The sequence below is a fragment of the Drosophila serrata genome, unplaced genomic scaffold (assembly GCF_035046125.1).
Source record: "Drosophila serrata isolate PLE 108 unplaced genomic scaffold, ASM3504612v1 contig_273, whole genome shotgun sequence".
NCBI lineage: Eukaryota > Metazoa > Arthropoda > Insecta > Diptera > Drosophilidae > Drosophila > Drosophila serrata.
Window position 1 is genome coordinate 1,440,254 of NW_028257171.1, and position 26,346 is coordinate 1,466,599.

The 26,346-nt window shown below is 38.1% G+C and overlaps 1 long non-coding RNA gene across 1 annotated transcript; it reads right to left on the reverse strand.

Moving 5' to 3' along the window:
* Positions 1 to 3,074: 3,074 nt before the first annotated feature.
* On the reverse strand, positions 3,075 to 22,016 carry LOC147643449 (uncharacterized). Its single transcript, XR_015272114.1, has 2 exons — positions 17,120 to 22,016; positions 3,075 to 6,675 (listed from the first exon to the last, which is right to left on the reverse strand). It is a non-coding gene; the product is annotated as an uncharacterized LOC147643449 (long non-coding RNA).
* Between the last annotated feature and the right edge of the window lie 4,330 nt (positions 22,017 to 26,346).

The following is a 26,346-nucleotide window of genomic DNA, read 5'->3' on the forward strand; positions in this document are numbered from 1 at the left end:
TTTTTGTTTTGTCGAGTTGGGCCCAGGTAGATCCCAATCCCGTATCCGAATCCCTATATCGCTTATCTCCGGCAGCGCAGAGCGTTATCAGTGGAGCTGCTTCATCGTTTACGACTGGAAAAAAGGGCTTTTGTAATGAACAAACAAAGCATAAAAATACCGACATCAAGTTGTTTAGATTCGGTTGCCGTTGGCATGCTTGGAATGCTGTTTGCCCAACTCCTCCAACCTCCAAGCTCCTCCACTCCACTCCTCCCCCTCCTCATGATCTTCCCCTCTCCGTAATCGAAGGCAACTTCTTCTTTTGGTTCCAACTCACCTTGAGATGACAGTCGGAAAAAGAAATAGAGACAATATATACATAGCTAGGAGCAACAGCGCAGGCGCAGCATTTACACTGAACAAAATTATTTATTCCAAAGTTAAGAAAAATTAGTAAAGTCGCTGTAAAAATATTTCGAATGCAGCTCACAAAAACCATTGCCTACTTTTTTGCAACACTTCTAAGTAATAGTTGTCAGAAAATCTAATAACTTTCTTATTATTTAGAAAATAAACAATAATTATATTATGTATATGTAAATGTAAATATTATAATGGACTTCAAAAATTACCATTTTAATTTTTATTCTAATTTCAGTCAGGAGCTTAAAAAATAGTGAAGGAGTCGTTTCCGAGCCTATAAATCATATATATTCTTAATCAGCATTAAAAACTGAATCGATTTAGCCATATACGGTTAAAAAATAAATTTTTTTAAATTTCGTGATTTTTTTAAAAAATGATAAGGGGTTACATCATTAAAATTTTAAAAAATTGACAAAAAAATTAATTTTTTAAGTGTTAAAATTGAGTATGCAGATTTGTAAACGTAATTAAAACTAGCACAAAACCGCTTTCTGAATTAAAATTAATGATTTTTTAGCTGAGTTAAGAAATTTTTAAACGTTGATTTGTTGAAAAATTATCACATAAAAATAACAATACAAATTGATTCAAAGAAACCGAATATTTACATGGGATATTCAATGTTAGTTCGCTTTTTTGTTATAATAATAATATTAGCAAATATAACAGTCAAAAAAATATCTTATATAATCTTAGCTTGCTTAAATCTAATATACTGTTATACGATTTTTCCAGTGCACTTTCCTGAGATGAATACTCACCTTCAAACTCCATCTCCATCTCTCGGAAAACAACCTTTGGTTCGTTTTGGATCGGCTGTGTCGGCATTAGTTCAAAGCTTTGTTACACGATATCGCTATATCGCCGTGTAGGCACGCCAAACAACAACAAAAACACACACAAAAAAAACGAAGACAGAAAAAAAATACATCGGAATGTGGAATGTGGTATTCATTGACAAAATCAGCTTTCAAAATGATCTCACTTGTATTAAAAACAGTCAAACCAAATCGAAAACCGGTTTCGTAGTCAAATCATGGAGTTACAAACGTTTTTCGTTCGTTTTTCCCTTTTCCGTTTTCCGTTTTCCCCCCAGTTTCACAGCCTTTTTTTTTTAGTTTTTCGGTTTTCACGCACGTGCCTGGCTTCACATTTAATAACTATAATTACTATGTGTGTCAAGTCGACCGAAATTATATGCTGCCAGTTAACACTTTAAACGAGAGACGAAAAAAAAAAACAAAAATGATACAAGACCGAAAAAATAGAGACCAAACGAACTTAAAAGATCTGCAAGAAGCGAGAATAAAAATACCTTGGTAGCCTAAATATTTTCACACGCGCGCCGCCGACCAAAAAAAAAAAAAAAACCATCTTACGGTTTTGGTTTTAGTTTTTTCCTCCTTCTTGTTTTTTTGTTTAATAAAAATAGCACACAATTAGTGGCGCTGAGAGTTTGTTTTCTTCTTCATCTGTTTTTTTGTTGGGGAACTGTAAAATGTTTTAGAGTTATCGAATGCACGCGGCAATACGGATTACATACCTTTATAAATAGTTTCTGCGCAGGCGCGCCCGTATTTCAGCTGTGTGTGTGTGTGTATTGGTGTGGAATGCAACAACAACAACGACGGCAGCGAACACAATCTCCATTTAACAATCATTAATTTAGACGTCGTTCCAGCTGTTCGTCGGGGTGAAAGAAAGACAGGGGGAAGAGGAGGAGGAGATGAGCGAGAGCCGCAAGAAGCGTGCGAAGGGAGCAGTGGCGCTGCTCCCGCGATGATCACACGCTGCTGGGAATGGCCTGGAATCTGGAATGGGGATGGATGGCATAAGATGGGGAAGCTGTGTGGGAAAGTATGCGCCGCTGTCTCTCTCGCTGCCTCTGCCTCAGTTGGCGCTGCTGAAATAAACAAGACCAAAAGCAACAACAACTGGGGGCCACCGAAAATTAGGTCAACATTTTTTCATTCACTCTTTTTTTTTATATTTTGTTTTTTGTTGCTGCCGCCGCTGCCATATTTCGACACACATATTTTGTGTGTTTAACTTTTTAGGTATTTTTTTCTGCTGTTGTTGTTGTTGCTTTTTTATTAACACAAACTTTCTATTGAGCAGGGAATAGTTTTTTTTTTTTTTTTTGCCTTTTCTAGCTATCTCTGTCTCTTTTTCCTTGTTTCTTCTTCTGTTTGCAGCCACACACGAACTTCAGCAGACCGTAGCATTAACCGTTAGCTTTTTTTATAGCACATTTTTATGTTCCGACGGGCGGAACTTGACAATACAAATATCATTTTTAATTGACATTTATGATGTGGTATAAAAAGCTGCCAGTTTTGATCCGCACAGCTCTTTCGTTTTTTGAATATAATTACGACGAAAATTGGAAAAACAAAGCAACGGAACGGGAGAGCGACGAACTGCAGAAAACTGGCTGCCCAAGTGTAATCGGTGTCGATAGCTTTTCGATACTGCTCGTGTTTGCTCCTTCTTTTCTGCTGACATTACGGTTTACGTCAACCAAAATGGGGAGGGCAAGAATGGCAAAATAAACGGGATCAGTTAGGGCAAAGAAAACGAGCCGAAAACACTGTGGGAAAAAGTTCGAAGTGTGTAATAAAGCCTATGCCAATGAAATATTTTAATTGAACATTTTTAAAGAGCTCATAGACTTGTGAAAATAGAAGCACTCTATTAAGGATTTTTAACGGTTAGCCACAATCTTAATTTTATCTATAGCCAAACTTTGAAATATATTTTTAACTGTCACTAAATCAAATTAAAAATTTTATCCTCTTAAATATTTATATTATTTACTTTGCATTTAATTTTTTCGAGTGTTGGACTGCACTCCCTTTTTTTCCCTTTGCTTGTGTGCCCGTCTCGCTCGCTCCTTCTTACTCTGGGCTGCCCGCTCTGTAAAACGGTTCTTCTGCCGCTTGTTGTTCTTTCGTCTGTGCTCTTGTCCGCGTCCGTGTTCTTGCCTCGTCTCTTTCCGACGCTATAGCCGTCTCGCCTGTCTGGCAGCCGCATTCTATGCTGGTGGTTGACTTGTTGTTTGTGTCTCTCCCTCTTCTCTTTGTGCTGAGTGATGCAACTTTTATGATTGTTCCCATTAACGTTTTTTTTTTTTCCCACTGTTCAACTGTTCCCACTGAAGGTTAGGATCGCTATGTGAAAACTGGTCTCGGGCTCCACAACAACCCACGCTCTTGCATGACTCACGCTTTAAAAATTTCAATTTGAATTTCTAAATAGACGCCACACACACACACACACACACACACACTCACACAAAAGCACACGCGCGCTCAGACACACAGCTTCCAATTTCAGCCAATAAATATTTGAGGCGCGCTTGAAGAATAAAAAAAAGGCCAAGTCTCGATCGTGAGTGTGTGTGCGTGTGTGTGTGCGCGAATTCCGACTTACCCATGTGGAGATCTCGCAAGTTGGAGGTTAGAAAACTCCCGGGATGTCAATGGAACCTCGAGACGACATACAGTCTTTGCTGGCGAAACGAAACGAAGCCAAAAAACCAGTTTTTTCGAAGGCATTTTTCTTCTATTTGGCTTGTGATTCTTACTGGCTGCTGCTGCTTCTTCTTCTTCTGCATTCCACACACATACACTGGCACTTTCCTTCGCAGTTCGAGTTCGAGTTCGAGTTTAGTTCAGTTTTTCCCCTTCCACGATCGTTATTTGAACTTTCTGGAATGCGGTCGCACCAGTCTCGTGTTGTCCTTGTCTGTTTCTGTTTTATTTTTTAACTTTACTTGAGGTTTAATTTCATTTGTTAATATTATAATGTTTAATGTTCACAAATGTACTTGGTTTCTTTATTGCTTGATTTTTTGTTTCGCGAAATTGGCGCACTTTTACCGTTTACTGTGTCACATTTCTTGAACAAAATGTTAAATGTTAACATTGAGAGCCTCTTGGAAAACGGACTGGGCACGACCACGACCATGCGGCTGCAGCTACAATTACTGAATGAAAATTTTCTTTTCTTTTGCGCGATCTTTCGTTTCGGCGTCGGAATTTCAAGTGAGCAGAGGCAGCGACCGAGGCAGAGACAGCGACCGAAGCAGCGACAGCAGCGCGGGCAGCGGACGCCAGCAGCAACTGAGGCAGAGAAACTCTCTTTGCGCTTGTATGAGAGTCCCTCTCTCGCTGTGTGTGTGAGTGTGTGTGTGTGTGTGTGTATCTGCTGGATCTGCGGCATATCTGTGTGCTAGAAAGTTTCGATACAAAACTCTATGTACCTCATGCTCATGCCGATGTTTGAGTCCGTCTGAGCATAAGAAACTCACAAAACGACATTCCACAAACACAGCAAAGCACCGTGGCCCCTGCCCCCGGCCCCCTGGGCCACCCTCCCCCCCCTCCCCCCTTCTTTTCAGCGATCCAAAGCCGGCGAGAAAAGAGTATCTGTATCTGTATCTGTATCTGTATCTGCGCCTGCATCTGCATTTGTATCTTTATCTGTATGTGTGCTACTTTTGCATTTTGTCACCACATCTTTCGAAAATTCTTCAGCTTGGGCATCTCTTCTATGTTGTAATCTCTATGGAACAATAAACATTTTCCTTAGACTTTCGTAAGTGGCTTTTTTGGTTGAATTTTTTTTTCTGTTTTGTCTTTATTTTGTTTCTGTAATTTTTTGTGACTGTAAAAAATTCGTCATTGAACGGTAAAGAAAAAAAACAACAAAAAACAACAACAAACAGTAAATTCCAACGTGTTTGACTTTGGCTCTCTGGCTCATGTGTGTGTGGATTTTTTCAATTACAAGTTTGTAAATGGAATTTCTGAACTTTATGTGAACGAGGTCATTTACAACGAAAAAAACACACACATTTATCGAAAAGAAGGGCGCGGGGCTAAGGTTGGGACAGGGCATTTTTGTTATATTCGTCATGAGCTTATTTATAGGAAATTCCATAGGCTTTACTTGTTATTTATGGCCACAGATCTCGTAGGGGGGATCGTCATCGTCGTCTTCGTCGTCGTCGACCGCCTTCCTGACATGCATATCAAATGCCAAATGGGACAATCCCCAGCAAAACGCTTGGGAAACTTCTTGGGAAATATCACAAAACAAAATAAACGGAACTAAACTAGTTCAAAAATCAATCTATAATGAAGTTTTCTTGGATTTATATCTAATGATTTGCCAGGCAGATTTTTAAGATATGTTTTGGGAACATATTTATGCATAAGATCTTGGAATATGGAATTTATTCACTTAAAATGGATCTCATGGATAGAAAAGTTTACAGAAAAGATATTCAAAAATGTTTGAGAGGTGTTAAAAAAATATCAAATAAATAAAATAAGTTGGTTTGATGTAGTTTATAACTCAGAAATTATATGGAAAACAAGTTTAAATGCAGTAATTTAAAATTTTTCAATTTTACAATTTTTTCAACAAAGCAAAGTTTAAAAAGAAGCATTAATTTGAATTCGAAAAATGCTCTTATGCTAGTTTTATTGGTTTAATAAATCTGCTTACTTCATTTTAAATTTAATAATTTTATTTTTAAAATTTTAACGATCTTTTTGAAAAATTTAAAATAATCAAGAATATTTATGATACAGGGTCGGAAATAATGCCTTCACATCGAAACAAGCTTCTGACTAGAATTATAATACCCTTGCAAGGGTATCCCCTAAACCCCTAACATTCTATAGTCTATAAATAGCCAAAACTACCTCAGTTCCTGGAGCTTGCCTTAACTTTTTTGTTTGATTAGCAAAAATATCTTAATTTCAGCGGGCGCCAGGTGTATTTACAATCTCCTCCCCCTCCCGCCCAATAATCAATCCAATCAATCCAGTCAACTGTCCCGGTATCAATGCAATCCATTGACAAGGTAAAGGGGACCTACGGACCTACGATGATTGCGTCTGCATGATAAGCTTTTCGGGGCGGCTACTTGACGCAAGAATTTCTGGAATTTCGAAAGTATACACACACAAACACACACACACACACACCTGCACCTGTCCGTTTGTTGTCGAGGTGCACGAAGTGGGGCTAAAGGCCCAGACAAAAGCACGCGCTCAATCTACGGCTTATCAAAAGGCCCATTTAAAGGCCAAACTATAAATGACATGTGATGCCATACAAACATACAAAGATATATGTATTTTTTATATAGTGACATACCTGGGGGGGCACACACATTAAAAAATGTTAAAATTTTGAGTCACATGCTCTCAACACTTACAGTCGAAAATTGTAATTTCTTAGCTTCTTTTCCATCTGAAAAGAAAAAAAAATAAAAACGAAATGAAAATCAACAACAGAGATTTCCCAATCAAAAAGCTTTTGGTGGACTTTCGACTGTTTGTACTATTTACAACATCAACAACAGCAAACGTCAAGACCATAAAAATAATTAATACACCTTATCAGCGGGGCCAGAAGGAGGAGGTGGGGGTTTTTGATAGGGGTAAGGGTATGGGGTATGGGGTATGGGGTTCGGTTGGAGCCCCACTTATGACGTGGAGGTGTGTGTGCGTTGCATGGTCAACGATCGTACGGTACCGATCCGATCCGATTCGATTCGATGGCAAAGAATTCCCCCCATTTCGGTGTAATTACTTTTGGTCGAAAGTCGGCCCCCGCCCGAACGTAATGATAATACCCGCGATCTAATAGGGAGCACGTGATGCGCTTACAGTCCACCGATCATTAAGAAGCTCCACAGCAGAGCACAAGGCACAGAACACTCGGGGAAAAACCCGTGAATGAATCATGGCTAAAAGGGTTTACATTTTTAATTTAGTGGGGACTTTGAGAGATCTATATAAAGTATTGATTATTTTTAAAATACAAGAAAAGGAACTCAGTATTTAGTTCAGGAGCTTTGCTATAAATTTCAAATTAAGATTGTTTAAAAAATATTAAAAAATAGCCTCACAACTGATACTAAAATATAAGCATATTTAATTCAGGATCTTTACTAAACAATTAAGTACTTTTGTCTTACTTTTCTACTTCTATTTTTTAAGCCCATTACTTTGCTAAATTTTGTTCTAGAATTAATGATAGAATTTCTTTTATTGTCATTCTTTTAATGATTCTTAACAAGGACTCCCTAAGCTCCTTTTAGTTGTAATTCCCAAGTCATTTTTCTGCAATTAATAATAATAATTAATATACTTCTAAATTGTTTTTCAGATTGCATATTTATAAAGTAAATTCCCAGTGATCCTTTACAGAACCCCCCACAGTTCAAGGGATTTTAACAAACCAAAGGTAACTTTCAGATCGCAAATGTATCTCCCCATTTTTTCAGTTAATCCTAATAACCAAATTTTCTTCGAGTGTACCAAGTAGAAGGCGGAATGAAATGGAATCGGAATCAAGCTCTAGACCAGAGACCAGACCTCTGGCTAGACAAATTGCACATAATTTCTACTCGAGTGAGCGCGGTCAGCCGGCAAAAAGTGCACCGAACCTGCCCAAAACAACGGCAATGGGACAGAGAGAGAACGATATGGGGGGGATAGAGAGGGATATATACCATAGAAGCTATAGCCGCCGGTGGCTATATATGTGATGGCTCGGCACCGGGAGGATCCCAGCCAGACCCGGCCGTTTCATGAAAAATTATGTCGTGTACAATTTTATGCATGAGAGACTTGCAGCAAAAAAAACCTGGGCAAAATTAACAGTGCCTCGTCAGTGTGGCAGTTGCAGTTGCATCTGATGTAAAAAATACAAAAAAAATAAATAAAAAATTAAGAAGAAAAAACGGTGGTAGTGCAGCACACCAGCACCAGCACCGCCGCCAGGTTAGATAAGCCGCTGACGCTGACGCCGCTGCAAATGGGCACACGCACACTCGAGAGCCATCAACTGCAACTGCAACTGCAACGGCAATGAGCGGATACAGTGGGGCAAGAATAGTTGAAAAATAACTACAGATATTTTAAAGAAAGTTCCGAAGATTAAGAAAAGGGTTATCACTTTTAAAGGAAAGTTTAAAGAAGATTAGAGCTTAAATCATAGCCATAGAAGAGCCTTAACTCAGGAACTAGTAGTCGTAATAAGCCATAAAAAGTTTAGACTCGATTATAATTCCCAAGTATAGGTAACATGTTAGTATACATATATTTGCAGGAATTTTAAATACTGATCATTAGCAAATAGTATTCAGAATATGAGTTCAAAAATAAGTTATATTTAACCACACAATATTATAAGTAACATGCTTCTTATTAACATGCAACTTATAATATATTGTATAGTATATAGTAATATAACTTATTTTTAATCAAAAGATCTGTATTTGATGTGGGATATACTGTCGTTATTTTGAAGTTATTGTAGTTTATTATATTATATTATATTACAATATTAAATTACTATATTATATTATACATTAAAAGTTCCCAAGTCTCATTTTTCACAAATACACCATTCTAAAAGTTAAGATATTTTCTCTACTAATCACACAAACTTGCCCCACTGTGCTAAGAAGTCTGAAGGCCTGTTGGCCGGTTGGCATGTTGTTGGCTGCATTAGCATTAGCATACAAGTGTTGGGCAGCGCCACAAAGTCGCACAATTGAAAGCCAACAGCGGGAATACGAACAAAAAATAGAAGAAAAAAAGAACTGCAGCGGTAGTGACAACAATTGGCCCGCTAACGAACCGCCCGACGGACGCCGCCCCATTTCCCTGCTGAATGAATCCGTTGATGATGAGGTGCAGTTTGCAGGCAAAGATGGAGATGGAGATGAAGATGAAGATGAAGGAACCGTGGCAGGAGAGGATGTGGCTAGGGAAATGGCGATGGAGAAGGGAAATGGAGAGATGTAGGTTCAGATGCAGAAATGGAAATGAAAGAAAGCGCATTCGAGCGTCTTGCAGCAGCCACATTCCAGTTGGATGCACTGGCAGCCGTCTGTCTACTTGGTAAGCAAGTATCTAAAGACTGCATTTGTATATATTTCTATGACTGTGTTGATAGCTCTTAAAAAAGATGGATAGAATGGGGTTTTAGAATATACAGATCGAAAGTTTGAGAACATTTTAAATGAATTATTGTGAAATATTTGAGAATGGGTTAGGGAAGTGTAGAGAAGATGTAGCTTCAACTGTCTTTATGATCTTGAAAGGGGTCTATAGTTCCTTAACTTCTGGGTTTATGAAACAATGGACTAGATCTTCAGAGCTTCAAATTCGAATTTAAGATATGTAAGTATCTATCCATATATCTTTCTATCTATATCTTTCTATCTATCTATCTATTTTTCTATCTATCTAACTAACTAACTAACTATCTATATATTCATATATCTCTCTATCTTGCTACCTATTTATCTATCTATCTATTTATCTACCTTTCTAAGTATTTAAGAATATTTGATAAATATCGCTAAAAACTATCTTTTATTTCCTTTAAAACCGAACTGTATTATACCCTGCTCAGCTCCATGGAAAGGCGGATGCTGATAGAAAAAGAAAATCTTGGACAGAGAAAGAAGATAGATAGAAGAAAGAGAGAGCTCACGGCTCTGGGCATAATAATAGCACATTCCTTGGCTAACAAACTGGCTGCAATCGGATGTGGATGTGGCCAAGTAGGAGTAACGTCGTCGTCGCCGGAGTTTTGGAGTTTGGAATCTGCTCCAAATGTGGGCGTCGCCGTGCCCCACCTACGCCCCTGTGCCACAGTCTCTGCTACAGTTGTAGCTTCCCCCCCCCCATCTTGTCAACGCATGATTTGCTTCCCGCTTGCATGTCCGGATCTGATGTATTAATGACATTTGGCCCAGTTTTCATATATACGAAAAGTGCAGCGGCGACGACGACGACGTGGGGGCGACGACGACAGCTGGAAAGGAGGAGAAATATAACGAGGGAAATCGGGGATTGTGGCTCCGCTCATTCATATTCATAAATTTAACGTCTTTTTGCGTAAGCCTCGCCAGCGGAAGTTGTGCCCCCATCGTCGTCTTCCGCCCCCTCCATTATCCCCACATTTTGAGACCCATTCAGCTGTACCCCCTTCCAAACGGACGTCACTGTACTCCTCTCTCTCTCTCTTTCTCCACCACCCATTCGATCCTCCTTTTTTTTCCCTTTTTTCGCCAAAAGCAGCCAGACAATGTGCCGCTCTATTTTTGATGCATTCCCAGCCAGAAAGAGGCAGACACACACCAAGACAGAGACAGAGAGAGATGAGGAGGAGAAAGAGACCGGGAGAGAGCTAAAGTTCAAAGCACTATTGAACTCAGGCCCAGCAGCAGCAGCAGGCAACAAAAACAAACTCCACCAAACACTTTCGCCATAAATAGCCGCAAGTGGAAACGAGATGAGAGACGAGGGGGCAAAGACAGAGACAGAGGCAGAGGCGTTTTATCAACGGAAACTATATACCAGAAAGGGCAGGGGCAGGGGCAGGGGCGAGTGTGTGTGGAAGTGAAAACAAAAGTGACTAATGCGAGTGTGCGAGCATTTCCGCTCACTTCCGGTGCGTACAAATGAGGAAGTGCTGCCAACTGCATTTTTGGAGTGGCCAACAAACACATCCAGGGAAAGGGACAGCAATAAGAAACAAGAAATAAGAAAAAAGAAAAGGAAGGAAGGAAGTAAGAAGTGAGAGGAGAAGTGGCAGAAGATCCAATGGCCCCAAGCTATAAATATAAATATAAATAAAACTAAAAAAATAAACCCAAGCCCGGCGGGCCGGAAATATTGTGACCATAACCAAACTGACGAACCAAACATGAGGCTGCCACTCTATGTGTGTGTGTGTGTGTGTGTGGGTGGTGGTGAGTATGTGTGTATGAACTTCATTCATTCATAACTGTATAAGGTATATAATTACAGTGGGGGTCATAACAATAGCAGTTATAGAGCAATTAAATTGTAATATGGTTTAATTGGGCTTTGAAAAGGTTTAAAAAACAATTAGAAAATATTTAAAAGCTTGAGAATTATTAATAAAAATAAATAAATAAACTGAAATTAGGAAAATTGGAAACTCTTTAAGAACTTTATAATTAAAAATAGAGGATTATATTTAATAGAAAGCTTGTAACGCAGTGAAGGACCGACCCTATAAATCAAATATGTTCTTGATTAGCATCTTCAGCTAGTTTCCTATCTATTTAATTTTATATTATAAATAAATTTCCCGTATTATTTATTATTATTTGCATAGCGGAAGTAATTAAAACATAACGTTTACAGCCCTAAGATAAAGATTAAATACCTCTCGATAATAAAACAAAAGTACTGCTATATTTCTCATTTTTCTTCACTCTTGACTCTTTTTTTTATGTTGCCTTCCCGGAAATACGTTTAATTGAGTTTTTATTAGTTTATTACTATAATTCTGAGCGCAGTCGTATAATGTGTACATACATATAAACGAGAGCACATAAGGGGGGATCTTCGGGGGCGATTGCGACAGTTTCAGTTTCGGTTTCAGTTTTGGACGAAGCGTATTGAATGGCTGACCCCATAACAAACACACAGCGCACAAGCAAACAAGACAAGCGACAGAGAGAGATACGGATCGGATCCGTTCCGAACTTATCAGTTATTGTTGTTTTTTGTGCCATGCGTGCTCAATGAAATTTCATTGAAATTTAGAACGAATCTATAAAATGCAACCAAGCAAACGAAGCAGGGGGGCGGGAGCATTGGGGGGAGGGAAAAAGTGTGTGTGGGGAAATTGTGGAAATGGAGACTGGAAACGGGAACCACGGTCCGATGTCTGTAGGAGATAAACTAAATACACTGAACGGAATCTATATCAAAAGTGTTATTTCTTCTATCAAGTTTTGTGTAATTCTTTGAATTTAATTTTTAAACAATATAGGTTAGCTATATTACATTTTAAATTAAACTTCTGTTAGAACAACCAACATTTGCTGGTAAGTAGGCTATGAAAATACTACTTCCGGCAGCAAACCAAAAGTATTGCCTACTTTTTGGGCAACAAGATGGAGTAAAGAAGTGTTTTGAATGGAGTAATCTTAAAATGAAACATTATTTGAGAAATTAAAGTATATCATGGCCTACTTTTTAATATTAAAATAATTAAATGATTAAATTATAAATTAAAATAAAAGAAGTATTAAATATTCCCTTAGATTTGCCTTAAATTTGAATGCAATCAAAGCTTTTAAGGGTGTATTTCATGCTTCATGTTTAAAATTGAATTCTTTTACTCTGTTATTTATTTTTATCAGTGCACTAACTGCCGCAACAACAACATTTGTGGCTGCCTGTTGCTGTTGTTGCTGCGATGACACAAGACGCCGACGCAGGCAGAGGCATTGGCTGAAGCAACCGCAGCAGCAGCAGTCGCAGCAGCAACAGCAGAAGCCGAAGCAGAAGCAGAGGCGGTGGCAGTGGCAGTGATGCCGTAGGAGGGGGCTTGGGGGCCGATGGCGGGGGCTGTTGCTGTTGCTGTTTGCTGCTGCATGAATTTATGAATGAATGAAAGCGTATGGGAGTGTGCGCGTATGCCGTCGCAATTGCTCTTTGTGTGTGTGTGTGTGTGTGTGTGTGTGTGTGTTGCGCTCGCTTTTTAATGAATGAAAATCGCAGGCAGCGACAAACAACATAATACACACATGCACCCACAACCCACACCCACAATGCCACTCACGCACACGTACACTCGTGCCCACATATAGTAGTAACGGAAGTAAGCCAAACAACAAACACACAACACACACACACACAGCCCCTCCATTCAAGTCTAGCAGCGAGTGTCTAAATAAGTCGCTTGAATGCCCGCTTGATTTTCCACAACTTGTACCGGATTATATAGGATTTGATGATAATACTCCATACTAAATTCAGGCATTCAGCACAAGGCATATATAGAGAATACGGAGAATATATGGAGAACAATCGGAAACAAAGTCGGACAAACACTTGCGCCGTCTTTAGATGGCGTGAATTTTGTGTTGGATTTCAACATTACTTTAAACAGACTTTAAATTGCAAATATTTAATATATTTATAACTTTAACTATGATAATGTTCAGAACATAATAAGTTCTTAAACGAAGAGATATACATAATCTAAAGTTTCTTTAACATATTTAAGATGTTAGATTTCTTTATTCTTTCCTTTTTAGTATTACTTATTTTGCCTCTTTATTAAAATCTAAATTAATGTTTTAAAAACGTTCAACCAGAAATAATATAGAAATTAAATTTGTACAACAAAACTGTATAAAAATCATGTTCCATCAGATTTCCTGGAAATCATTTGGAATGCAATCAAACCATATCCGAAATCTTTTTTCAAACTCAAAGTTACATCACCACAAAAATGTCTCACTAATTGCGCTGATTCACCAAGACTTCTCTAGAATTCCATCGAACTTTTTAGTATTTGTATAGATTAAAGAACAGCAAATGCTTTGATAGTTCTCTGGAAAAGGAAATTAGATTTGCACATTTGCAGATTGAGTCACAGGCACCGACGACGACCTATGAACCAGTTCAACCGGTGACGATTTCTATAAACAAAGATAAATAGTTCTAGAATCAGAGAACTATATATGGAGCAACTTAGTCACATCATTTCGCATTTCACCTACTGGAGAAACTCTCGATGAGTGCATCTGTGTGTGCAGCTGCGATCAACGACCTCCGCCTCCTTCTCGTTGCCAGCGACAGATTAGGAATATATATGTATATATAGAAATGTATGCCATAAATAAATATGGAAATGCCAAATACGAAAGGCTTTTAACGAAAATATTTTACAGAAACCTATGACGCACGGGGAAGTACCAAAGTACGAAGTATCTGTGCAGGGCTTGGGACTTTTTACGAGTTGATATTATTATTGGGAGATGCGGCGGCAGCGATAAAATTGCAAAACAAAACACACACACACAAGGAAACGTGGTGGTGGTGGTGGTGGAGGCAATAAGGGGCAGAAAACTCAACAGCAAATATAACGAAATGACGCACACGAAACTTTACAAGGTTGTCTGCCTGTAATAGGTGAGGAGGTGGCTGGGCAGGAGGCCAATGTGTACGTCATCGAGACCCGAACGGAGCTGAATGAAATCGAAATTGGCCGGGGCCATTTTACGTCAGAGCCGAAAATGAGAAAAAAAGAAAAGTAAACGATTTCCATCCAGCCATTTTCCTCCTCTCCAAACCGATCGTCGATCTGTGATCTCCAATCTTGTTAATATTTTTGTTTGGCCGCGTATTTAGATTACGATTATTTATGCCGCACTCGATGACGTTGAAGCTGGTTTCGGTTCGGTTTTAGTTTTGTAAAAAAGACTCTTAATTGCGCCAACTGTGCGCCTAATTATGGCAGACACTGTGGCAGAGAGCCACCCCGAGATCGTTAGGAAAAAAAGCTAAAAGAGAACTAAGGAAAGATCCGTTGGGGGAGATTTATAAATAAATTTGTTGTCTATACGAAAATAACTAAACGGATCATTATCGTCGGACATGTGCGACAGCGTCTGGTCAATTAAAAGCCATAAAATGTCATAAAGCATCCCAGATATAGGGTGTTCCCAAATGACCTTCTGCTATAACTGAACATTTAAAATAAGATATCTAAATAATAATATAAGAATTGCATATTTCTTAGAAATATGAAAAGTTTCACGAACCACACTGCGTATACTTAATATTTCATATGAATTTCGCTAGGAAATACAAGAGCGTATACTTAATATTTTATTGGGGTTTCGTTAAGAAATAAAACAACAGGGCGTATACTTAATATTTCAAAGAGGTATCGTTAAGAAAAAAAAAAACAGTTTTTAAACTGTTATAGCCTTTGTTAATACAACAAATTTAAATATTAAATACCTTTTGATTTTCTATAACTCTGTTTATTTAGGTTTTTTGGCTTTAAGAGAAAGTAACTTGCTAATTTAAGGCACGGCCAAACTAATTTGTAGTTTTACTCTCAAGTTCATTAAAGACAAAAAGTTAATCTCTGACATTATGTTTATATTTTTAGTTCCCACAAATTAAGCAAAATATTCATGTCATATCGAATCGATCAATCACGAATATGGGGGGAATATGGAGCATGTGGTTAAGTGTTTAACTTAATTTTACCGAAATTATTTTAATTCTTGGCTCGTGTTTTTTAATCTCCAACCGTTGATCTTTTGTTCGTGTAAATTTGGGTTATGCGAGAGCGATTTCGATCAGATTCGGACGACGAATGATAAATGCGTATAACATTCAAACTGGTTCAATTTTTGTGAATACTTTGATCTTGTTACCGCTATTGTTGTTGTTGTTGTTGTTGTTGCTGCCGCCTTGCCAAGGGCTGTGCCAATCTTAATTGCGCATTTAAATATAATAGAAAGACACAGAATCTACAACAACTACAACAAATAACTATAAACAACACAGCTACACATGGAGGAGACCCGTTGTCAGTAGTCTGTCGATCCGTCGGATACAAATTTCCAGCTCACTGCGAACTTGAGGCTCGAAAAAGGCGCCTCCAACTACAACAACAACAACAAATACACCAACAACTATAACAACAATTCAAAAAGAAAACAACAACTAAGCAGAACCCCAACCCCATCCCCATCCCCATCCAACAAAACTATTTTGTGTGTGCCCATCTGTATCTGTATCTGTCGGCTCTGTATTGAAGCTGCGCATATTGCGCCTTGGTTATTTATTATGTACTATAGTTTGGACAATACACCGCCGCGACGACAAGGGGGGAAAAACTCTTTTTGCGCACTATTTTTCCCTGCAGCACGTTGGCAACCCTAATGGGTTTCAAATTACATCAAACGAGCACAACAAAAAATATTATTAATAATTATGGAAAAACGTTGATCAATTATCGAATTAAGTGCTGGTAACTAGGTTGCAGTTTTTGTGGTAAATCTCAGAAAATTGCTTGCTTAATTATATATTGCTTTTTGTATTTAATGTATATTTGTGAACTCAAAATAAAGAAAGGAAATATTGCTGCAAAATCCGAAATTGGCGTTCGCTTTAGTGAAGTTCCCCTGTAAATAGATTCATTCAAATAACAGTAAATGGGGAGCAGCACTCTCTCGACACTCTGGCAACGCTGCGCGGAGATGGAGAGCAAGGGCTAACGGCGCCTAACCCTGGCGCTCAGCGTCTCGGTGTGTGTGGGGAGCCAGAGAGTGCCCCCAAAGCAACAACAACTTGTTGCGCGTGTGGGTGAGCTTGTATAGGTGAGAGACAGAGAGAGAGAGAGAGAAACCGAGAGCGGGAGCTCGCTCTTTGCTGTCCTCGTATGGGTGAGTGAAAGAGAGGGAGCAACGTCTGGGGCCGCTCTCTCGCTTTCCCATCAGCGGTGTCGGTTGCGTATACTTGATATTTTTTGGTGCGCAAAATAAGTCCCACGAGCGCTTTAAGGACACATGGCCGTTGTCGCCGCTGCCGGCGTCAGCGAGCTTTGGCTGTTCTGTGCTCTCTGTGTTCTTGCTGTTGTTGTTTTGTCTGTATTTTTTTGTTGTTATTTTATTTTCATGTATTGTTTTTGTAGGAATTGCACTGCAATGGTAACAGCTGTTTTCTGTTGTCGGCGAACAGCTGTTCGCATGCACATACACACAAAATATACATACATACTGAAATGCACATGCACGCTGCAGATTTTCCCCACACTCATACGCGAAAATCAGTCGAAATAAAGAATTGAAACAAATTGCATTTGAATAAATGTAGATACTTACAAACAAAGCCATTTAGACGGTGATTATATAAGCAGACTACGCTGCCAGCCCTGACAGATTGTTGAAACGGTGTTGGTGTGGTCGCGTTGGTGTATGTAGTGTTGGTGTTAGTGTAGCTGTTGGTGTTTTATTTTTTTGTTTCGCTTATATTTTTTTTTGTGTGCGTGTGTGCCAGTTTAGTTAAATGCTGAGCACACGCACCCAACAAAAAAAATACTACTACAACAATTACAACAACAGATAGGCAAGTTTGCCTTTATACATAGTTGTTGTTGATTTTGCTGTAGTTTACTTTTTCGACTTGTTGTTGTTGTTTTTTGTCGACAGCGGTCTGACTGGCTCTGGTTCCCCTACATACCCCTCTCTCACTCTTTTCTACTCTCTAGTCTACACTCTACGCCTCTGTGTGTGTCGTATCTAAAACATTTGCGCTTTAAATAAATACACAGAGAAGGGTATTATAAAAAAAACAAGGCAAAAGAAACGTGGAAAACTAGTCTACAACAAACACAACAATAACAACAACATTGGGGCCAATTAGTTCAATGCACGCCGCCGCCAGAGTGTAAGAGCTTTATCACCTAGCAAAGGAGGCAATAAGCAAGAACAGAACGAACCCCATACCTTTATTTGTTTTGATTGTCAAGTCTATTATAATTGCATTTTATAGATATGACGGGGCTAAGCATTAACCTCATAGGTTTCTTTTAAGATCAATTTGTTGATCACCCTTTTTTTCCCCTAAGATACAGGAATAATTGTAATTATTAATGTGATCAATGGATTCGTTAAGATCCTAAACTTCCTCTTAAGGTCTCAGCGTTTCTTTGGGATAGTTTATAACTAAGGTTCATCAATGAATTAAAGCTCAACTTCATTAAAAATCGTACATCACTCTAGGCCACACATTTCATTCATCATTATCGCAGCGCCTTAATCATCATCATCATCATCATTGCTGGCGTTGTCACTGGTACAAAGTTCATTTGTTGTTGGTCTTGGTCTCGTACATTGTACATATGTATGTACATGCAATCAAATAAAAAATTTTTGATTGTATAAGTTCACAGTTTCTTTGTGCGCCATTTTTTTTTTGTTCTAAAATACATATATGTATATGTATGTATATGTAAATACATATATGTACACATACTTAAAGCGTTTCGGGTTCTTTATTTGAAATTTATTTAGTGTTGTTTCTTTTTTTGTATTTACTTTTCCGCTTCTAATTTTAATTATTCAGTTGCGAGGCTCAAAAGTCGCGAGCGAGTTTGTTTTTAATTCTTGATGTTGTCGTTGTTGCTGTTGCTGTTATATTTGTTATTGCTCCCCTAGTTTTTTCTTTCTTTATTTTTTTTTATATTTTTTTTGGTTTGTTAAATACGTCGTTTAAGTTGCTCTTGGCTGGCTTGCTTTGTTTTCTTTCGAACTGCGTCGCAAAAAATTTTGCGAAATAATTTTTCGTGTGTCTGTTTCGGTTCTTTTTTGTTTGCCCGAGGCTTTAAGCTAATTAATAATTAGGGACACTAGAGCACTGACACATACACTGTTTCTGTTTCTTATTTTCTTGTATTTTTTTTTTATGTACTAATAAAAGCACTTTATGATTTGAAGCTGAAGCCTGACTGCCCGGCTTTCCCGCTGATGTTCCTGCTTTTCCTCTTCCTGTAAGGAAACCCTTGAAGCAGTGTGACCAGGCCAGACAGATAGACAGACAGACAGACCGACAGTCCTAATTCCGCTGGCCACTCCACACTCCACACACCACGCACCACACCACACTACACCACAGCACACTCTCCACACACTCCAATCCAATTCCCCAAGTGCCGAGTCCGGCTCGCCGCCTCCTCCTTCTTTTCGTTGGCGCTGTTGGTGACGTACTGAAACAAATGCCTCACGAAACTTTAGTTTGCGACCGAACAACGACACACGCACACACCGTCGCACGCCCAACACACACCGAGAGACACACCGACACACCGATAGATATAGCAACAAGTATGAATGAATGAGCGGCTGCCTTTTTTGCCTCGCCTTGCCTTGCCTTGCCTCGGTCGTCACCTCTGCCGGCGTCGACTGTGAGTGTGAGTTTGCATGTAATGGTTAACGCCACACAGCCCCAAGGCCGCAGCGGGGTGATTTCGAGTTGTGGGGCCCTGGGTGAGGAGGGTTGCTTGCTGAGAATCTAAAATTCGTAGCCTGCTCCGACGTCTGCTCGGTGTTCTCAAAAAAAATAATAATAAATAAAACAAGAAAACAGCAAACAAACCCGTACACACACACACATAACCGATAGTCGCGTTATCTCGTTCTGGCCGCTGGCAAAAGCTTAGCTGCTCGGGAGCGAAAGCGTGTGTGTGTGTTGGTGAGCGGCGTCTAAGCACAGCGAGAAATTTTCATTAACGAAACGATCGGAAGCAAAATGGCGGATTTGGCAAAGGCAATCATAACGGTTATTCGGATGGAAGGTGTTTTTGGGGAGCTTTTCTTTGTGTGTGGCGGAATAAGAGGGTTTTGTAGTGCATTATAATTAATTTGTTAATATTATTTTTGTATTTATAGCATTGTATTATGCTAACTGAGAATTTTTAAAGATTTTCTATATACTAAAGAGGATCTCTATAATTTTAAAGGCGCGATTCTTTTAAATAAGATCTTATTTCTTTTCAAAAGAATGAAATTACAACTTTAACTCCCATTTAAATATTTGTATCTAACTTTACAGCATTTTAATAAATTATTAAATTAATACAAATATCATTTTTTCCCACCCATTAGCTAAGTTATAAATAAATATTACATTTGATATGATTAAAAAGCAGCAGGTTTACTCTTAATTGACATTTATTAATTTCAATCGCTTAGCGGATCAGACTTTAATGGATATGCTCATGTATCGGAATATGTAGCCTCTAGGCAAACAATAATTAATTGTAAATGCTACTATTAAAAAGCGTAAAACGAGTTTATTTTTATTGATATCACCATTGTAAATAGATTAGTAATCAATGCTAACTGGAATTGATTCAAGGCAATCTTATGATTCTTTATTGTTTGTGGATGAGAAGATAAATCTTTAATCTTTCAGATATGTACATCTACTGACAAAAATAGCAATAATAGTTTACAAAGATACTTAGGTGCGTTGTAAGGGGAAATAAGATGGATCTAATGTATTTTTAATAAGTTTATATTTTAATGAATAGCTTAATTTGCTGAGGGATAACTAATAACAAAGAAAAATGTTGCCAAAAGGGATTTATGCTTTCCAAATATTTTTCAAACTCATTTGGATAAGGTTCTTTGCATTTTCGAATCAAAAATTATGTTTTAAAAAATAATGCTTTAGTTACAAATGTTCTCTGAAAGATATTACCAACTATGTTTTCTGTTTCATTTTAAAATTGTTGAAAAATTAAACCTTTTTTCCTTAAAGAATATAACGAATTTCTTTTTACCACAAAAGCTCAACTTAAACTCAAACTTCTCACATCGCCCAACTTCACATACTTTACGCGCAGTGTAAAGATTCACACACATACACACACACGATCAAAAGGCAGCCCCGAAAAGAACAACAACAACAACAAGACCAACAAAAGGCCAAAGAAAAGGCGAAGAGGAACAAAATTCCTGTGGCAGTGGCAGTGGCGTCGCGCCAAAGGGGTCCATTCCACTCAACAGGCAAAGGGCAAAAGGCATACAGTGAAGACCCGATGCAGAGGAAGAAGACACAGGAGAACCGGAACCAGTCAGTGTGCCATATGAAATATGTAACATTAAGCTCATATCAAAAGCGGAGCGACGGCAACAACGTTGGCAACTACAGATACAGATACAGGCCACAGATACAGATACGGGATACTCACAGCTACAGATACAGATACGGATACTACGGATACTAGAACCTCAACGATGTATGAGTGCGAGAGGGCTCTCGTTTGAGGCAGTATGAGTGTGTACCATTGCCATGGGGGCAAAATTTTCATCTAGTAGGCATAAAATTGAAAAATTAATTTCAGATCAAATCAAATAGTACTCACCCTCAAAGGGAATTTTTCATATAATAAATAGGTTCCACCCTTGGAATATGCCTATAAACTTTCTTTGGAATATCTATTATATTCCTATAAATTGAATCCTAAATGTGTGCAAGTTAATTAAACAAATCTAATCCCAAAAATAAAACAACTTTCTTCGAATCCCTTTGATATCACAGAAAAGCGCTTCTGTTATTCCTTCAATTATGAATTTGATCCTAAATGCTTCCGAATTAATTAAACGCCTTAATAATAGTCCACGTGCTGACGACTGCTGACGTAAGGGTCGTTGTTGTTGTTGTTGTTGTTGGGCAGCAACAAAAGCAAAAACAATATAATAATATTAACAACGACAACGACAAAGCATAGGGGCGTGCACAAGCCACACACACAGATACTTTGTTGTGCCATGGTATTTTTTTTTCACTTGGTTTTTTCGGAGCATTTCTCACAAACACACACAGAAATGTACCAAGACTCTCCCGAAAAAATATTTAAAAAAAAATTAGCAAATTTTCTACACATATATATATTTATTACCGAAATTTGCACATGTTGTTAAACCCTTCAATAGTCATATTAAATCCTATTTGAAATATCTCTAACTTTTGAAATTTTCTCCTTTTTCTTGGAGTTTCTTGGAGACCCCCGAAAATTCTTGGCTAATTTTTTTTCTTTTTGCGGAGAGCGCATCACGTGGTCAACCCCACCACACACATTCTCCCTCCCCTCTTCCCCCCCCCAAAAAGAAAACAAACACACGCAAAAAAAAACCCCACCACAAGCACAACAGAAGAGAGCCACCCGAAATTAGCAATAATCTCACAAAGAGCGCAAAACTCAAGCAAAAAAAAAAGAAATACTCACAAAAACAAATTAAACAACAACACATATAAAATACAACAACAACAGCAAATGAAAGAGACCGAAATACAAAATGGCCGTCAGGTGTAGAAATTTATGTTTTTGTGGACGTGTTCAGTTCCAGATTTCGAGTAACTTTCGGCCATTTTGTCGCCCATTAATCGATTGCATTTGCATAATCATAAACTGCTCGAATTACACGACCACGAATCGGAAGTATTAACCTAAATATATGTTTATAAATATATATACAATAAATATGCACACATCTCTCTGTATAGATGTATATAAAGTTGGTTTCCATTTCCTAATGGCAGCACTACAAAATGGCGGAAACACGAGAAAGCAACGAAGCATCTAGAATGGCTTCTTCCGTTTCTTGTTTATGTATTGTTTATAAGTATGTAATGTAATTTGGTCCAATAATAATAATTTTTTATTTCCATTTGATACTGTATTTTCACTGGCAAAGGCCATTTTCCTTACAGGCGATCCTTTGTTGATAAATAAATGAAAATCAAAGCAATAAAGGAAATGAACTTCAGGAAGCTAAAGTTGATATACTCATTCAGCTTGTAATAGTACTATTCGATCGAATAAGAAATCGATAATAACTAATTTAAAATATTCACATTATTTGAATCAATATTTAACGAGATTTTTATATGACAATTTTGACGACATATCAAAGTTTAAAATTCTCATAACTCTGCCAAAAAATGATTAATTTTAATTAGGAAAGCTGTTCTATGCTAGTTTTTATTAGATTTATAAATCTGCATACTCAATTTAATGTTTTAAAAAATTCAATTTTTTTCCAATTTTCGACAATTTTAACGATGTAACCCCTTATAATTTTTTTGAAAAATCGAAAAAATTTCAAAAATTTATTTTTCATCTGGATACAGCTAGTTTGACTCGGCTGTTAATGCTGATCAAGAATATATATGATTTATGGGGTCGGAAATGACTCCTTCCCTGCTTTTAAAGCTTCTGATTAAATTTAAAATACCCTAAAAAAGGGTTTAAATATGAATGGAAAAAGGGGTTTTATATAAATAATCACAGTTTTCTCTTGTTTTTTTTCTATTTCTCTTTAATCTTGTCTTAATTTCTCTGTTTTTTTACCCATATATCTTTAATGTATGATCTACAATTCCCTCTTTTAATTTCTTTTTCATTTAAATCTTGTAAGAGTTATTTTGCTAAATTTTTTAATAGAGTTCAATAGAGGCTTGAGACCCTCATGAGAAATGGATAAATTAATTGAATAAATTTAGCCTCAATTTTGATTAGAACTTGTCAACGCTTGTCAATATAATTAGGGGTTCTTTGAGATCGTTGAGATATAGCTATAGAGAGGTTTGATCATTACTTAGTCTTTAAACGAAATTGAGAATATTTAAAACCGCTAAAATTCCTTAAGTTGCATTGAAAATAATGACACAAATGCCACCGTGACACATTCCAAAAGCATTAATGAGTCAAAGAAGTGAGCTAGTTGAGTTTGGAAATGTCGCAAGAGTTGGTTCGTTGCATATAGTTACATCGATTAGACTAGGTTTAATCACATTTGACCCCAATAATTGGCATGCCACAAGTTTTAGATACACGCCACATACACAGACCGTACTCGTACCAGTACGTACACCTCACAGTACGTTCTGCTGCTGCTGTTGCAGCGGCATTTGCATCCGAAAGATACGACAAAGGGGGGCGACAGAGGACTGGCAGACAGACAGACAGACAGACAGCGACAGCCTCCATTAAAATGCCCCACTAACTGCATTCCAAGAATTTACAAGTCAAAGATCGAATGTGCGCCGCCTCAAAACGATAGTGCCCCGCCCCCAATATAGACCCCCTCTTAACCCTCTTCTATACCCCTCCTCCGCTGCTCTTAACCCCCCCGAACAACGACGACGACGCTGCCAGTTAGCATCAATAGGCCACAGATGCATTGTGTCTGTGTGACTCCAGGGCCACCGTTGCGATCAGCAGACAACAAAGACTCAAATTGAATAAATAAAGCGCAAGATTTATGCATACGAAATTAATAAATTGAAATATATGTGTACAATAAGTATTAGGCGCCAACAATGAGTCGCTGCATCGAGCATTTAATTTTAATTTTAATGGGAATGGGTAAGGGTATGGGTAAAGAGTGTGGTGGGTTCTTGGGTGGATGTGTTGCACCCATCCCAGCCAGAGTTTATCAGTGACCGAAACTAGAACCTAAAAACTGAAGAAAAACAGGGGAGATTAACACACGCACGGGGCAGTCCTACAGTGCGAGAAACCAGATATGAATTATGTGCGATAAGAGCCGAGAGAGTGCATTGGTGTCAAAAAAACAAGAATGGAATGGATCGGATTCGGATTTGGTTGCAAAGATCGTTGCATTGCACCGCACCTCACATACCCTCGATGATCTATGTCTTGGGATGGCGATGATAGATTTATAAGCATTGGAATTATCAGAATTATCAGCTTATGATAGGAGGAGAGGGGATTTTCGAAGAAGGTAGAAGAATCATGGAGCTCTTAAAGAATACTAGAATGAAAGAGCTAAATTTAATAAAAATTATATTTAAAGAAGGATCCGTTTAGGCTGTTAAGAGTAAGATATGTAACTTAAGATCAATCAATCATTTAATATGGAAGAATCCTATTAAATCTTCTAAGATATAGGTTTTATATTAATGAGAAATGCTTAATAAATTTTAAAAGTAAAATTTATAATACTGATAGTAGTTTCTAGATCTTCAATTAAGCCCCTATTATTATAGATACTTCTTATATCTGGTATCAGAATAATATATTTTGGGGAGCATATTTAGAAGAATTATGTATTTAAGATATTACTCTTTGCTATCCATAAGTATAAACCTAAAATTAATCATGGTATATAATAATTTAAGGCATTATTATCCCTCTTGGGGAATTAGATTCAGACTGAAGATCAGAGAAGATATTTTATGATTATTATCATATTATATTATATTATGTTCTTATTTTTAAAATTCATTGATAATAATTTCTTTAGATCGCTATAGCAAATCTCCTTTCATCTTCATCTTTATGGTTGTTATAGCCATTTCCTAGAGAAAGAGTATTCAAAAAGGTCCGTCTTTAAGTGTTTGCTGCTATTTGTTTGGAGTGGCAAGTGAGTGATGAAATGCACTGTGGTGCAGCGTGAGCTAAGGAGATACTGTGCATATACATATAGTAGTATAGTGGTATAAGCCAGATCACAGATCCGACGTTGTTTGACGTTGGCAGCGACTGCAACTGCAACGGCAGCCGCGACAGCGACGCAGCAGCGACTGCAGCAAGTTTTATGAATGAAACGAAAGGCAACTGCAGCAGCAACAGCAGCAACAACAGCAGCAACAAGACGAGACGGGGTATAGACGGCGGCGGTACGGCTTGTGAATGGCACAAAACGCGAAAGATCGAACTATTGTAATTACTACGAGATTATGCAAAATGCATATGCAATTAGTGGCAACTCCCCGCAGCCACCCCCTCTCTGAGTCATGGGGGCAACTGGTTTGACTTGACTTGCCTTGGCGGCCTGAGAACTGAAAAAAAACTGAACACTGAACACACTGGAAAAGCCAAGACTCAAGACTCAAGACGTAAGAGCCCAAGAAGCAAGACTCTAAGATTCAAGACCGAGAACAAGTACAACGGCGAGTGCTGCTCGAACCAACTTCGATATGAAGTCATGTGATTGGAATTTCTGTGCCGTTGCCGATGACGAACTATCCAATCGAACTATACACAGAAGCTCTAGAAGATTGTGCAATTGTGCCCCAACCTGTTTGAGTATCCAAAGAGTATCTCCCAGATGCAGATGCACATGATGCACCCCAATAAATTCCACAGTCCATTGTCCCTCGTTTGTCCAACTCCAAACCAATATATGTATGTATATATGAGCACATTCCATTCTTTGAAAGGCGATCAATGCCAAGTCAATCTATATATAATGAAACGAAACCGAAGAATACAATTTTCTGGGCCTATCAGTTTGTTTCGTAAAGAAAATGAAAAGAAAAAAGAACGTGGAAAGAGGGAAAGGCACACTGATAATAATGTCGCCTGCGAGAAATTCCTTTAGCGGCATTTAAGGCCACTTAATTATGACCCCCAGCCCCAAGAAAATATATAAAAAAGAGCAGGAGAAGAGCCCAATCCTAAATTCCTGGAATTTCGATTTTGACTCTGGTTAAATAACCAACTGCTGTATTTGTACATGTCGCCGACAGTCTCGGGGAACAGAAACTGGTGAATGCATTTTTAGGGAAATGCATC